Genomic DNA, 8,692 nt, shown 5'->3' on the forward strand with positions numbered 1-8,692 from the left:
GCGGGCGGGCGTGTAAGTTCCCTGGTCTAGTGGTTAGGATCTGGCACTTTCAGTACGGCGGCCGGGGTTCAATCCCTGGTCGCGGAACTGAGGCAGCCAAAAAAAAAAAAAAGAAACACTCAGGGGGAAAATATATTTTTTAAATTAAAAGAATATGTGTATACGTATTCACAACCTAATAGTTCTCATTCTGTCCACTGCCAACATCTCGGTCCAGCCGCCGTTATTTCCTGCCTGGACTACTGAAGTCAACTCCTCACTGGACTCCCAATTCCACCTTCACCCCCTGTCAGTTTGTCCACACACACGGCCAGAGGGACCCTGTTAACGCCTGAGTCAGATCACATCCCTCCTCTGCGCGGAGCCCTCCCCCTGGCTTCTGTCTTGCTCAGAGTCAAAGCCAAAGTCCTCACCACAGCCCGCAAGGCCCTGAATGCTCCAGATCCCGCCAGCACCCTCGCCGAGCGCGGCGCTTACCCTCTCCACCCGGCCACACTGGCCTCCTCGCTGGGCCTCAGGCACGCCTGGCGCGGCCCCTTGGTGGGCCCTGGTACTTGCGGTTCCCTCTGCCTGTACCTCCTCTCCCCTTCCCTGACCACCCTGCCTTCAAGATCTACCCCCCAGCCCCCTCCGTCCAAACGGGCTTCCTCATTCTTTGTCGCACACACCACTCCTGCACATGACGTCTATTTTTCTGCTTTGGTCTTTCTCCCTGCGAGATGGTCACTCCCCACAGGCAGTGACCTTGCTTTCTTCACACTGCTGTGCCCCTAGCTCCTGAACACTAAGTGGCACAGGGACCAGGCTCCTTAAATACTGTTTCTGCTGGAATGAATGGAGTGGAGAGTGAGCTCCCAGGCCTGCTTATCTGGGTGACCTCAAGCAAGAAACAGTTTCCTCTTCCATTGCGTGGAGGAATGGCACCAATGGCTGGCCACCTTGCCTTGTTATCAGGATTCAACAGGCTCATGCAGGACGGGGCCTGTTATGTACTAGGTTCTCCATAAAAGTTACAGTTGAATACCGACTGTATTAATATATCAGTATTACTGTGTGACCTAGGGTAAGTTGCTTAAACGGTCTGTGCCTCAGTTTCCCCATCTATAAAATGGGGGTGATAAGAGGACCAACCTGACAGGGTTGTCACGGGGACTAAATGACCTAACAAACGTGCAAGTTAAGCACTGGCCTGGAACATATTACATGCCACTGCACTGAGGTGTTTGGGGTTTTTTTTGTTTTTTTTGTTGTTGTTGGTTTGGGGGTTTTTTTGTTTGTTTTTTGGGGGTTTGTTTTTATTCAAGTATAGTTGGTTTACGATGTTGTGTTAGTTTCAGGTGCACAGCAAACCGATTCAGTTATACATATATATGTGTATATATATATATTCTTTTTCAGATTCTTTTCTCTTATAGGTTATTACAGAATATTGAGTAGAGTTCCCTGTGCTACACAGTAGGTCCTTGTTATCTGTTTTACATATAGTAGTGTGGTGATATGTTAATCCCAAACTCTTAATTCACTCTCCCCGGCCACTGCACTGCTGTTGATTGCATGTAGGGAGATGCAGGCTTTGTGAGTAGGAGGAGAGAGAGAGAGAAGGACCTAAGTTTCAGGCAGCTGCACCCCTCCCCTCCCTGTGGCTCAGTCCCCTCTTCTCTAAAGTGATTAACTGAAGTGACTGACACGCATCAGGCACCCAGCGTCCCATCCCAGGGCCACTCACCATACAGGGGTGATTGGGATTGTCCTTTTTCTTGTGAGGCTCTTCCTGTCTCTGCAGCTCAACTGTCAGCTCCTTCCAAGAAAGGATCCTGCAGAGCAATGGACCAGGGCTTCTCAACTTTGGCACTATTGACAGTTGGGCCTGGACCATTCTTTGTCGCGTTGTAAGGTGCTGTCCTGTGCATAGGTGTAGGGTTTGGGCAGCATCCCTGGCCTCTACACGCTAGATGCAGGAGCGTCCCCCACCCTTACCTCAAGCTGCGACAACCAAAAACGTCTCCACTGGTGAATACTTTGGCAGGAGAACTACAACCCAATAAAGCCATTTTTTTAAAAAGAAGATCTCCGTCTATTGCCAAATGTCCTCTGGGGGACAAAAAAAAATCATCTCTGGTTCAGAACCACTGATGCAGACAAACAGATGGACAGTGGGTAACAATGACTACTGAACACATGAACATATTCACAGCCTCACGGACACTCAAAGAGGGGCAGTTTGACAGTCTCCACGAAAACTGCAAACAGGGACCTCCCTGGCAGTCCAGTGGTTAGGACTCGGCGCTTCCACTGCTGGAGGCCTGGGTTCGATCCCTGGTTGGGGAACAAAGATCCCACAAGACGTGTGGCACGGCCTAAAACCAACCAAACAAACAAAAAAACTGCAAACGCACATGGGTCATTCAGCCCATGGAGGGCCCGGGGTGGAGACTTTTAGCTGTCTACCTTTTTTTACCTTTTAAATTCTGTTTGAATTTGGATCCGTTTTGAATCTGAATAACCTTTTCAAAAGAATTTTGAAATTCTAGTTTTAAAAAGGAAGGGACATATCAGAATGCTTCCACGTCCCTTAAAAAATGTTAGATCCTCCTTCAGGAATCTGAACTCCCTCTCCTAGCCTTACTGTCATGCACTCCCCAAACCTCTTTCTGTCCCTGACCTGGATCTTTCCCAGGTCCTTTGTAACTACCTGCCAAGTCCTCCTGATAGGACACCCCCGCTGCTGGCCCAAATCTTATTAGCAGAACATATAGCAAAGGTCAGCAAATCTCCTTTGTAAAGGGCCCAATGGTAAATATTTTAGGCTTCAAGGGCCTGTCTCTGTCTCTGTCACAACTACTCAACTCTGCCAGAGTAGGAGGAAAGTGGCCAGACAATACAGAAACACGTGGAAACATGGCGGTGCTCCAATAAAACCTTACTTATTGGGACACTGATATTGAATTTTATATACTTTCATGCGCCACAAAAGATTTTTTTAGTTTTTCAACCACTTAAAAACGGAAAACCCACTCTTAGCTCTTGAGCCATATGAGAACCTGCGGCAGGCCACAGCTCACCACCTGGCATAGGGGATGAGGGTGTGGTCTGGGGGAGAGCGGGTGGGTCCCAGCCCTCCCAGATTCACTACAAGGGGTCTGGGCAGATCACTGCAACTCTAGGAACAGCCTCCCTGATCCGGTTCCTCATCCGTGAAATGAAACGTTAAAAAAAGACCTCCTAGGGCTGTCAGGAAGATCTTTCAGGGGGAGGTTGCTGATCACACAGGCAAAGGACATCCGCAGTATCCTGGACTCTTCACTTTCTCTCCCACCCACATCCAATCCTTCAGTCAAGTTTGTCAGCTCCACCCTCAAAAATGCATCCAGAATCTGGGAACTTCTCACCATCCCTACTCTGACCCTTCCTTGGTCTAGCCACCATCACCTCCCACCTGGACTATTTCAGTAGCCTCCCCACTGGGCTCCTGGCCTCCACCTTCACCCCAGTCTGTTCCCCAACACAGCTGTCAGAGGGATCTTCCTCTAAGTCTGATCACACCCCTCCTCTGCTCAGAGGCCTCCCATGGCTCCTATCCCACCCAGCGCAAAAGCAAGAGTCCTCACGATGGCTACAAGGCCCTATCACCTCTCTGACCTCATCTCCCACCCTTCTACCCTTTGGTCACCGGTGTCAGTCCCTGAAAATGCCAAGCACATTCCTGCCTCAGGGCCTTTGCACGTGCTGTTCCTACTGCCTGGAACCCTCTTCCATTTGGGAGACATATATATATTTCCAGATACATGACTCACCTTCCTCCCTTACTTCATTCAGCTCGCTGCTCAAACATCATCTTTACAGGGAGGAAAATAATAGCCCTTTCACCCTGCAGTATCTTTTTTTCCCACAGCACTATCACCTCCTGACAATATGCATTTACTTGTATGCCTATGTGCTGTCTGTTCTGCCACAGAACATAAACCTTCGAGAGCAGGGACATATCTGATTACTTCACAGCTCCATCCCCAGCCCTAATTAGGGCCTGGCAACCAGGGGGGGACTCAGTAAACATTTGTGGAAGGATTCACTCCCCCTGTTACCTGAGTGCCTGCTCTGTGCCTGGCCCATGCTGGGTGGTGCTAGAGACACAGCTGGGAGTGAAAGAGCCCAGCCCTGCCCTCCTGGGCTCACAGACCAGTGGATGACACACACTAGGTCTCCAGACAATGACAACCCAGAGTGGGCAGGGCTGGAATGAAGGAGCCCGTGGGGCCTCAGGAGCCCACAGCAGACACCTGGCCCTGCTTGGGGGATAAGAGGTGGTTTCCAGGAAGGGGCTCAGGAAAGATCTCTCTGATAAGGTTACTTTGGAGCAAAGACCAGAATGAAATGAGGAATTGAGCCATGTGGAGATCTGGGGGGAAAGCATTGTAGTTCGAGGGAGCAGCAAATGCAAAGCCCATGGAAGGGAGACTGAGGCACAGCAAGGAGGCCAGTATGCAGGGGGCTGGGGCAAGGGCAGAATGTGCAGGGGCTTGAGGACTTGGGTCTCGCCGGGGGCTGGTTCTGAGCAGAGGAGGGGCAGGGTCTGACTTGCGGTAATCACGGGATCCCTCTGCCTGCTGCAAGGAAGAATGGACTGTGAGAGCAAAGGGAGAAGCAGACAGCCTGGTGAGGAAGCCACTGCAGTGGGCGGTGTGGAAGATGACAGGTGTCTGGGACGGCAGTGGGGGGGGGGGGGGGGGGGGGGAAGTCAGGAAAAGGGGGGGGGGGCGGTGGGGAGAAGTGATTGGATTAGGCTATCTTTTGAGGGTTGAGAGCCCTCACTATTTGCTAATGGACTGAGCAAAGCCGAGGAAGACTCCCGGGTCTTTGCCTGATGGGCAAGACCACAGTGAATGGAATTAATGGGATTGCTACATTTTCATTCTCTCACCACTACTGGCTGTGAATGAGATTTAGGGATATATACATTTTCTAATGTATCTGACCACTGCATTCCCAGTTTAGTCAAGGGTCATCAGCTCCCAGGGCTTTCTCTCCCAACCTAGGTTAACACTTAAGTATTTCAGGAGAAGAAACACTCTCCTCTTTAGGGCTAGTACTTAATGAAGGACTGATGGGAATTATGCAAGTGGTCAAAGAGTTATGTTCAATCCCTGGATAAAACAAAATTAAACATGTTTAATTACATGACTAATTAAACATGTTAGTCATGTTTTCTCCATTAGGGAGGAAACAAAAAAGATTTGGTCATACCTGCACAAGCCCCATTTTCCCGAAGAGGAAATGGAAGCTGGACGATGCCAAATCATTGAGTGGGTGCAAGCTTGTGATTGGCAGGAAAAGGGAGCAAATCCAGGCTGGTCTGATAACAGAGTCAGGGCCATCACCCCTGCCCTATGCAAAAGGGCAGTTTTTTTCAGCCAGCATAGGGGAGCCGTTGGAGGTTTGGGAGTCAAGGTGTGACCTGATAAGAAACTGGTTTGAGAAAGGTCACGTAGGGTGTGCCCAAGACAGCAAAAGCAGGTATTATCCATTCTCCCTGGTGACCAAGCCTGAGAGTCCTTTATCCTGTCAGTCTCCAAGCCAAGGATTTCCTGCCCAGGTTTCAGGAAAAAATGTCCAAACCCCTTTCCCACTAGAAAAACTAAAGTGCCCATCGCTTTGGTCAATGGCAGGGCCAGGAGATTCACAGACTTCCATCCCCGGGGCCTCAGTGCTCATTTTCTAGAAAATGGGAACGATCCGTTCAGTGGACAAACTAACCCTTCAGTTGCCAGGTAGAGAACCAGCTGAGTTACCAGCTTAACCGAGATACTGACCAGCCTACACCCACCTCATGGGTGGGCCCTGTCTGGATGCAAATTAGTTAAATGGGCCACACACACACACACACACACACACACCCCGTGAGGCTCGGGACCCCAAATGCAGAATCCCACCCCCCCCCAACCTCCGCCCACTGGGCCGGTCAGTTTCCTTTCAATTACGCCCTGGCCACTCATCGCTCTCCTTTTCTTACACTAAGTAGGTCCTCCTGGCCCTCAGGCGTCCACTCCCCACTCTGCCCTGGGCTGGACGTTCTTCCCACCTCCCGGCTCAGATTAGGCGAGCGATTCCACTCCAGGAAAGGCGGGAGTCTCGAGACTGCAGCCGTTATTACTGTTATAATATCGTCGTCGTTATTGTTTTCCCGAGGGGATGCATTCCGCCCCCACCTCCACCCCGGGCGCAGGAGTGTGTGCGCTGCTGCGTTCGGAACCAGAGTCCCGGGTGCAGGCGTTCGGGGACCAGAACGTCCCAGCAGCCGGCGTTGCAGGCGCGGACTTGACTCTTGCCGCCACTCCCGGTCTTGCACGCGGGTGGGCGTCCCGGGCCGGTGCCGGGCAACGGGAAAGTGCTCGCGACCCACCAGCAACAATCCCGCACTCACCGAGGTCTGCAGCGGCTGGAGCCCCCACTTCCGCCGGCGCCCCAGCTGCAGAGGCCCGGGCGGGCCGCGAGCCGCCGAGCCTGGGTTCCGCCCGCGCCGCCACCGCCCCACGTGGTCTCGGGCGGGCTCGCGGGCTCGGAAGCCAGCACAGACCCGGGCGCCACCCTGCCAGGGGCTTGGCCCAGCGCTTAGAGCTGATCCACCAGTCTGCGAGGTGGGGGACGTCCAGGATACCCATTTTACAGAAGAAGAAATTGAGGCGCCTCCCGTCTGAGTTAAGTGCAGATTGGACTTGGCACCCCCCATCCCCCTACACGTGCACACTCCTACCCCTCACCTCCAGTCCGAACCCCACCTTCCCTACTTGATCATGCTCTCAGCAGCCACGCACCAGGCAAAAAGCCTTGGAGAGCAGCAGCTGGGAGAGACCAGAGGCGGTCATTCCTGCAGCCCTCCCCGCAGCCCCATCTTACACGGGGGGAAACTGAGGTCCTGAAAGGCAAAATGTATGGCCTGAGGTGGAAACGCGCTGCTGTGGGCTCAGAATTCATTTGTTCCACACGGTTTCAGTAAGGCAGGGCCTTGTGGGCCTTGGCTTCCCGGCGGACCCCCAAGACCCGGTGCCTGGTACGCAGACCCTCTGCAAACATCTATTGAAAGAACGCACATAGCAGGAGCTCAATACACAGTTTGTTAACTGAACTATGAACGATTCGGGGCTCTATTTGTGAACAAGACAGACTTGGCTCCTGCCATCTCAGAACCTACATTCTAGGGAGGCTGAGAGGGACACCACAGTTTATCACATGAACAAATACATCGACAAGATCCTTCAGGGCTTGACAAGGATGTAAAAGGACTAAAATAAGGGCAATGGGATAATGGGTGGCAGGGTTGGGGGAGGTTGGGTGGTCAGGGGAGGTGGCACTGAAGAAGCCACCTTAGGTAACAGATGGGAAACCTGAGGCCCAGGAGGGAACTGGGGACAGATGGAGGTCATGGAGTGTAAATTGTAAGGCCTTCAGCAGGGTGGGGCTCCTTTAGATCCTGTGGTCAGGGAGGTCCTCTGCTCTCAGGAGGACAATTGAGCTGAGACCTGAATAACAATATGAGGAACCCTCAGGCCTGCAGTGGAGATTAGCATGTGAAATTCCCTCAGTGCTGGGCTTGGGGACACGGCAGGGGCGGACTGACCCTGGCCCTGACCTCAGGGGTTTTGTGTTGGGGGAAGGGGTGAGAGGACAGTAAACAAACAGTTCTAGATCTGATGTGGTTGGTGCCAGGAAGAAAAGAAAACTTGCAGGGTTGAAGGGTGGGGCAGGGTGTTGATGCCACTTCAAACAGTGATCAGAGAGAGCAGCTTTGAGGAGGGAAGTTTGAGGAGGCCCCATCCGAGGGAGGCAAGACAGTTGGCTATTTGGTTTTAAAGATGATCTCAGGTCTAAGAGCAGAGTCAATGTATATGATCACGACCCTCCTCTGCTCAAAACCTTCCCAGGGCTTTCATCTCAGAAAAGCCAAAGACTTTAAAGTGGTCAAAAGACGCCCTTGGAGCTGACCTCGTTTTCTCACAGAACTCAATCAATACAGAACTTAATCACTACAGAACTCCTAGAATACGCAGGCCCGGCATGGGGAGAAAATTGAGGCCCACCCGTCACCCCAGTAATCCTGTCCCTTTATAACCCTTCCTGGATTTTTTTTTTTTCTCCATGACAGGTGTCACGGAAGGCACTCTGTATTTTACATAGTTATCTTGTTGAGAGTCCTGTCTCCCTGAACGAATAAACTGCATGAGGCCAGGGTCATTCTGTTTTGTACCCTGCTGCATCCCCAGTACTTGGTCCAGAACCTGGTGCATAGTAGGCGCTCAACCAATGTTTGCCCAAGGAACTTTTATTGTAATGCTTTTAATGGAACAGACCAGATTACTCTCAGGCGCCTAGGTAGAAACGTGGCCCCTACCATTTTCTCGCTTGGGGGTGTGTGTGGGCACCTTGTGCCTCAGTTTCCACCAGCGCGAAAACGGGATCAGGATTAGCTGTTTCTATGCGTGGCTGTGTGAACTCGTTATGGTTAAGATTTGATCACTTAGAGAAACGCAGGGGGCATGGTCCAGATTAAGTTTGGCTGAGGGTGGGGCAGTCCTCTCGCGTCAGGCCCCGCCTCGGTGGGCGGAGCCACGGGCCGGGCCAGCACGTGTAAGAGTTCGCCGCGGGTCGCCGCAGTCACTCACCTGGGCGCCTCGGTGTGAGCGCGCGCGGCTCGCGAGTC

The 8,692-nt window shown here is 52.2% G+C and overlaps 1 protein-coding gene across 1 annotated transcript in view; it reads right to left on the reverse strand.

The window, feature by feature from the left end:
- Nucleotides 1-6,245, reverse strand: part of GEMIN7 (gem nuclear organelle associated protein 7) — a 7,755-nt gene extending 1,510 nt beyond the window's left edge. Inside the window, exons 1-2 of the mRNA XM_007458543.1 lie at nt 6,210-6,245; nt 1,727-1,814 (exon numbers count right to left, since the gene is read on the reverse strand). The gene's annotated coding sequence lies outside the window, so the exon portion shown is untranslated. The remainder of the gene's footprint in view (nt 1-1,726; nt 1,815-6,209) is intronic.
- Between the last annotated feature and the right edge of the window lie 2,447 nt (nt 6,246-8,692).

This window comes from Lipotes vexillifer, unplaced genomic scaffold (genome assembly GCF_000442215.2).
Source record: "Lipotes vexillifer unplaced genomic scaffold, Lipotes_vexillifer_v1.1 scaffold371, whole genome shotgun sequence".
In the NCBI taxonomy this organism is placed as follows: domain Eukaryota; kingdom Metazoa; phylum Chordata; class Mammalia; order Artiodactyla; family Lipotidae; genus Lipotes; species Lipotes vexillifer.